General features: G+C 56.7%; 1 pseudogene across 1 annotated transcript in view; it reads right to left on the reverse strand.

The window, feature by feature from the left end:
• Positions 1–5,807: 5,807 nt before the first annotated feature.
• Positions 5,808–7,593, reverse strand: part of LOC125516883 (MLO-like protein 15) — a 10,716-nt pseudogene continuing 8,930 nt past the window's right edge. The window contains exon 14 of the transcript XR_015609287.1: positions 5,808–6,257. The product of XR_015609287.1 is annotated as an MLO-like protein 15 (transcript). The remainder of the gene's footprint in view (positions 6,258–7,593) is intronic.

A 7,593-nucleotide genomic window follows, 5' to 3' on the forward strand; every position in this document is an offset into this window, starting at 1 on the left:
TGTTCGGTGTGTGCAAATAAATGCCTACGAATTTATGGTGTGGGATCCATGCTTTTATAAAAGACCTAAATACTTAAAATGAATTAAAACAGAAAAGAAAATACAAAAAATAGAAAAACTAAACTAACAAAAAAACAAACCCCACCCCCCCACTGGGCCTCGGCCCAGCTGGCCACTGGACAAGCCAGGCCAGCCCAGCCGGCGCCCCATAACCCCCACTTACCCCCGTGACCTACCCACCGACACCCACTCCCCCACGTTCCCCCTCGCACACCCTCCTCCTCCCTGATCAGGATCTGGATCGGGGGAATGAATCGCCAACCCCGCCGCTCGACGCCCTGGTCGCCCGGCCACCTCGCCGGCGCCTCCTCCCCGACGGTCCGCCTCCTCTCCACCGGGTCGTCGTCGTCGTCCTCCCCAACCACCATTGCCCCGAACCCTATGACCCCCCCCCCCCCCCCGTGAGCCCCCGTTCTTCTCCTCCGCCTCGCCGTCCCGCTCGACGCACCGCGCTCGCCATCGCCGTCGCGACCCTTCCCTGTTCGCCCGCGCCACTGCGCTCGTTGGCGCCTTCGCCGTCCCAGCGCCCGCTGGCCCACGCGCGAACCACCGCCACCCCGTCGCGCCGTTCCAGCCCGCCTCCCCTGCGCCTGCTGCTCGCCCGCCCCTGTAGGCGCCCTGCCGCATCGGCCAGCGCCTCGCCACGACCGCCCTTGTCCTCCTCCGCCCCCGCTCTTCTCCTCGCGTGGCTGCCTGCAACGGCTACCACCGCTTCCCTGCCCCAGCGCTCGCCTGGCCCCGCTGCTCGCCGCCTCGCCTTCGCTCCGCCGGCCTCGCGCCGCCCTGCACCCGACGCCCAACTCCCGCAAGCCCCCGGCCAACCTGTGCGCCACCCCGCGTCGCCTTGCTCCCTCTGCTGCAGCTCCTCGCCACGATGGCCGCCTCTCCCATGCGCCGCTCCGGCCTCCTGGCCGACGCCGTGGCCGCCGGTGCCCGGCATCGCCCTGTCTGGCGCCCACTGCGCCCGCGCGCCCGCTGCGCCCAACTCCCCAAAATGAATTTTTCTAAAATGAATTAAAATAATTAATTAATTAAAATAATTAAAATAATTAATTAATTGATTGATTTAATTCTGTTTAAATTAACTAATTAATATTAATTAACATAATAACTAGTTAACCTAATTAACTACTGTTAATTAGTCAAACAGTCGCTGACAGGAGGGACCCACTTGTCAGGTTGACCAGGTCAACTACTGACATCATGCTGACATCATGATGACGTCAGCAAACACTGTTCTGGATAATCTTGAATTAAATTAATTAAATAAATCCTAAAATTGATTTAAATCTTTTAAAATCAATATAAAATAAACCGTAGCTCGGACGGAAAAACTTTGTACACGGAAGTTGCTTAGAACGATGAGACGAATCCGGATACGCAGCCCGTTCGTCCACCATGCATCCCTAGCATAGGGAACATGCAACTTTTCCCTCCGGTTCATCTGTCCGAAAACACGAAACACCGGGGATATTTTCCTGGATGTTTCCCACCTTCACCGGTACCACCTCATACCGTGTCAGGGCACCCCTAGCACCACTACTTGTCATGTCATGCATCGCTATGCATCTGTTTGCTTAATATTTATTGTTTCTTCCCCCTCTTCTCTCGCTAGACACCGAGACCGACGCCGCTGCTACCCAGTACGACTACGGTGTTGGACGCCTCTCTCTTGCCAGAGCAACCAGGTAAGCCCCCCCTGATCACCAGATATCACCTACTCTCCTCTATATAGCTTGCATTAGACTAGTGTAGCATGTTACTGCTTTCTGTTAATCCTATTCTGATGCATAGCCTGTCATTGTTGCTACAACTGTTGATACCTTACCTGCAATCCTAAATGCTTAGTATAGGATGCTAGATTATCATCAGTGGCCCTACATTCTTGTCAGTCTGCCATGCTATACTATCGGACCGTTATCACTCGGGTGTTGATCATGGGTTTATACTATATATACATACTATACATGTTGTGACTAAAGTCGGGTCGGCTCGTTGAGTACCGGCAAGTGATTCCGATGTTGGGGGCTGAATGGGCAGGTGGTTCCACCCAGGTAGTGGTGGGCCTAGGTTCCCGACGGCCCCCGACTGTTACTTAGAGGTGGAGCGATAGGGCAGGCGGAGACCACCTAGGTGAGAGGTCGGCCTGGCCCTGGTCGGCATTCGCGGTTACTTCAAAATAACACGCTTAACGAGATCTGGGTATTTGATCTAAGTCTGGCTACTGGCCTATACGCACTAACCAACTACGTGGGAACAGTTATGGCCACTCAACATCGTGGTATCAGCCAAAGCCTTCGTGACGTCAGCGACTGAGCGGCGCGCGCCGGGTTGGACTGGAACGCCTGCACTTGTATAAGGGAGGCTAGGTCTGCTCACTGACCGCGTACACAACGTGCAGGTGTGCAATGGGCGATGGGCCCAGACCCCTGCGCCATAGGATTTAGACCGGTAGGACTATCATACATTCTTTTACGTACCTCAAAGCCTGTCAGTAGACTCATAAAAGCTTCATGCAATCCGCTTTCGGCGGACGATATCCTCTCCATCACCGTATTCATTAGCACATGGTGTTCGTCTGAGATGGCCGCTCGCCCCACCAACTCCCTCAGAACATCCGATCGCACACTAGACGGTGCCGGACTCTTTTGTCTGCTCTCTTCGGGAACCGGACACTGGGAGCTTCGGGGGTCAATGGGATTATCTTTTGGCCTCGCCAGACTCGGAGAGGCCCTCCGCGACGACACTTCAAGGTCGCCCGCTTCCGGAGCGGAGGAGTCCGGAGGAGGCGTTTCACTCTCCATCATCTCGGGAAGAAGATCCCCCGAAGACGAGCTCATTTGAGAGGGGCCAAGGCCCGAACTGCAAAGATATATGCGGTGGTTATTTTCTCAGAAGAAAAAGATGGTGTATTTGTACTATTAAAGTATTTCGGGTCACTTATGACTCGCGGGAGAATTGATCCCCCCGCGGACTTTGTGCGGCAACAGCGCCCCCCAGGGTAGGACCCTCTGTGGGAGACTTCTTCTCCCGTTTGGAAGCTTCGGCTTCCGAACCCCCGGGCGCGGTCCTATTCCTCCTCCGGTTGTCTTCCTTCATGGAGACGCTCGCTCTCTCGGTTAGAATGGGCAGTGTTGGGGGCCCGCGTCCGCCCGTATTATCCTCCCCGGTATCTTCCTTCAAGGGCTCCGGGCAGGGTGCGACCTGGAGCATCTTTTCCAGTACCGGATTTTCCAAACCCTCAGGGAGGGGGGCCGAACGCCGAATCAACTTCGCCTTTGTTAGCCAGTCCTGGTCAAAAAGCAAACTCTCAGAGATAACTTCGTAACAAATGAGAGATAGTATATTCGGCCGGAAGATTCCTTACCTGTTCGGCGGCGCGGATACTGCTCAGGCCCACGTCCTCGGTGATTTCCGGACACTCTACCTGAGGTCCGAAGAATGACTTGTACATCTCCTCGTGCGTTAGGCCGAGGAAATTTTGAATGGCATGCGGTCCCTCGGGATTGAACTCCCACAAGTGAAGGGGTCGGCGTTTGCAAGGCTGGACTTGACGGACCAGCATAACTTGTACTACCGCAACCAAACCGAAATCTCCATTAAAGAGATCTCGAATGCGGCTTTGCAGTATAGGCACGTCTTTGGCTGGACCCCAGCTCAGTCCTCTGCTAATCCATGACATCAGTTGTGGTGGAGGGCCCGAGCGGAAAACGGGGGCGGCCGCCCACTTGGCACTTCTAGGAGCCGTGATGTAGAACCACTCATGTTGCCACAATTCAGACACCTCTGGGATGGAACCTTTGGGCCATGAAGCTCCCGTCATCTTGCGTATTGAGGCGCCCCCACACGCTGCATGTTGCCCCTCGATCATCTTCGGCTTTACTTCAAAGGTCTTGAGCCATAGGCCAAAGTGAGGGGTAACCCGGAGGAAGGCCTCACACATGACAATAAATGTCGTGATATGAAGAAAGGAGTCCGGAGCTAGATCATGGAAATCTAGGCCGTAATAAAACATCAAGCCCCTAGCGAAAGGATCCAGAGCAAGGCCTAGACCTCGGAGGAAGTGGGAGACGAACACGACGCTCTCGTTGGGTTCGGGGGAGGGGACGGCCTGCCCCCAGGGAGGCAGCCGATGCAAAATCTCGGCGGTCAGATATCTGGCCTCCCTCAACTTTTTGATGTCTTCTTCCGTGACAGAGGAAGGCACCCATCGGCCTTGAAGGCTAGATCCAGACATGACTGAAGGTTCGGAGCACCTGACCTAAACTTTGGGCGTTTGAGCTTGAGGCGGGGGAAGGATTCGATTGAGCACGGGAGGGAAAAATAAAAGCCTTGTCCCTTTATAAAGAGGGTGGATATCAAGCGTCCTCTCCGTGTCCGTTTAGACTTACCTATAATCTAGGAGTCCTAGAAGCGGTTGGGTTACCCATGCCCGTATTGATAAGAATCCCGAAATGAGGGGACACGATCTCTGCTTTAACAAGACGTGCCAAGGAAACCGCCTCGCATGACGCGCTGAGGTGGGATAATGAAACGACTCGGATAAAGGCTTGGCCGTGGTGTGACACACTAGGGAATACGTCAGCAGATTAGATTCGTGTAAATGTTATTCTCTCTATGGCAATATGTGGAAACTTATTTTGCAGAGCCGGACACTATCTTTGTGTTCAAAATCTTCTATGAAGTACTTGGAGGAGGAACCCGCCTTGCAATGCCGAAGACAATCTGCGCGCCGGACTCGTCGTCATTGAAGCCTGGTTCAGGGGCTACTGAGGGAGTCCTGGATTAGGGGGTGTTCGGATAGCCGGACTATACCTTCAGCCGGACTCCTGGACTATGAAGATACAAGATTGAAGACTTCATCCCGTGTCCGGAAGGGACTTTCCTTGGCGTGGAAGGCAAGCTTGGCGATACGGATATTCAAATCTCCTACCATTGTAACCGACTTTGTGTAACCCTAACCCTCTCCGGTGTCTATATAAACCAGAGGGTTTTAGTCCGTAGGACAATATAGACAACAACAATCATACCATAGGCTAGCTTCTAGGGTTTAGCCTCTCTGATCTTGTGGTAGATCTACTCTTGTACTACCCATATCATCAATATTAATCAAGCAGGACATAGGGTTTTACCTCCATCGAGAGGGCCCGAACCTGGGTAAAACTTCGTGTCCCTTGCCTCCTGTTACCATCCGGCCTAGATGCACAGTTCGGGACCCCCTACCCGAGATCCGCCGGTTTTGACACCGACAGTCGGTCTTCCAAGGCTGGCTCGTCGCCCAGGGCTCTGGCGGTCGTCGGGGTGGGGTTGTGCCGGGTCCGGGTGCGGTCGGAGTGCGCCTCGCCGGGTGGTGAAGACGCTGTGTGGTGATGGTCGCCGGGTCCATCATCACGGAGGGAGGCGGATCCCGCCAGCTTGGCGAGTTGGTTGACATGGTCCTGCTGTGCGTTGGCCGCAGCGAGGAGGTCGTTCACCCACTAGAGGCGGTCCTGCAGCTCTTCGCCCGCGAGCTGATCCAGGCCGACTGCCGCCGCCTGAGCGGCGCGCATGTTCTTCACGGGAGTCTCGTAAACGGGCGGGAGGACACCGAAGGCGCGCCCGATCGCACTGCCCCAGGCCCGCACATCGGTGACCCGGATTGGCTCGGGCGCGGCCGGCGTAAAGCCGTAGGCGGCGTTGCGCTCCAGCTGAGCGGAGTCCAGGCGACGCTGCGTGGTGGCGAGCGTATCGGTGAGGTCCAGCAGGCGCTAGCGGTTCTCCTCGAGCCGAGTCTGGGCCTCGGCGATGTCGGAGGCGTCGATGTCGGTGCCGATGGGGATGCGAAGGCTCTGCATCGTGGCGCGCAGCGGGTTGGGCGAGCCGGCCCGTTTCGCTGCAGCCTTGGCTGCGGCGGCCTTCCTTGCCGCGCTGGACGAGGAAGAGGCACCGGTGTCGGTGACGAAGACCTCCACGCAGAGGTCCATTGCCCCGGCGGGAGCGTTGCCGTCGAGGGAAAGGGGGGAGCCGGAAAAGTCAAGTACCTCGTTGGAGTACTCGTCGGCCGCAGGGGCGTCAAAGACGCGTAGCGCGGTGAAGGAGGCGGTGAGTGCGTTGATGATGTTGTTCGCCAGCATGACGGGCTCGTCGGAGTCGGAGAGGGGCCCCGTCTGAAGCATGCTCCCGGCCAGGACCTCGAGCTGCCCCACGGTGGGCGCCAACTGTCGTGGTGGGCGCACGGCATATGCCAAGGGATGGCTAAAGATAGGAGGAGGCTCGAGGGCACTGGTGGGCTCCAGAGGCGAGGTTGGCATGAGCGAGCGCAGGACGCAAGACATACCCAGGTATGGGGCTCTCCGGAGAGATAATACCCCTAGTCCAGCTGAGTGTGGTTGATGTGTTTCAGTACAGAGTTGCTCCTTGAGCTGTGTCGGGGGAGAAGGAAGGCTGGCCAAGGCTTAGGCTGCTCCCTCTCCGTATGTGTGTGTTCTACTGATTGGTTTCTTCACCCCCGTGCATGGAGGCCTCCTGGGAGGTTTTATAGGTCAACCCCCCAGGGATACAATAGTAATGTTACAAGGCCGTGGGGAGGGGTTGTCATTGTCCGGGAAGCCGGCGCTGGGACCCGCCGGGGGTCCGGGCTTGCCGGGTTCTCCGGGCGCGAGGCCCACCGGGTACGGGGGCACTGTTGGTCATCTTGTCGATCGTCAAGGAGTGGCCGGGTTGAGTCGGCTACAGTGCCGCTCCGTTAGGTCGCCGCTTGCTGGCGTCATTGGTGACGGTGGTTGCATTGTTGCCTCGTCGGCCCTGGTCAGCGGGTAGGTAGGGCACTGTTGCCACGCCGTGGCTGACCAGAGGCATGGGCGAGGTGGCCGGGTTTAGGAACGCGCCAAGGGTGGAGCTGGCTTGTTGGCGAAGTCTTGACGTGCCTGGTTCAGCCGTCTTGAGCTGGTTGTTGGGGCCGAGTCGAGGAGTCCGGCCGGGTTGCGGAGTTCGGCCAGGTCGAGAGGCTTGGTCGGGTCGAGCGACCCGGCCAAACGTGCGCCGGCTCGAGGGGCGTTGCTAGCCCCGTTGTTTTTGAAAAGGATCCGGGTTCCGTTGTCTGCCTGGAATTCATCCCCGACACCAGGAGTGCAGGACATTTGGCCTGCGTCCTCGCAGGCGCCATTGCTAGATCCGGCCCGCACATCCCTTTCAGAGGCCAGCTGGTGGTGGACCTGGTGGCTTGCACGCCTGTACATGCATGACTCATTTTTTGGTGGCGAGCTGGGGTTTGGCGTGCCTATATCCCATGCGATTAGCCTGCCCAGAGGCCTACTGGCAAGTCAAAAAAAAGGCCGACGATGGACCCGATGCGAACTCGGTGTCTTGCTCGCCGGGTGCACGCAGTTGATTTGCCGGTTGGTGTTGCGTTCGTGTTTGCTGGTTCACGTATGTGTTGGAGGTGGTGTGCGCCATCCAGCTATGTCATCTAGATGGGGGTAAAAGCTTTTCGACCATGCCTTGCACGTATGCCTATGTCAGTTTTCTGTGTCGGTACTTTCCTGATCTTTTGTT

This window comes from Triticum urartu, chromosome 6A, assembly GCF_056163025.1.
Source record: "Triticum urartu cultivar PI428250 chromosome 6A, HENAU_Tu73, whole genome shotgun sequence".
Lineage (NCBI taxonomy): Eukaryota > Viridiplantae > Streptophyta > Magnoliopsida > Poales > Poaceae > Triticum > Triticum urartu.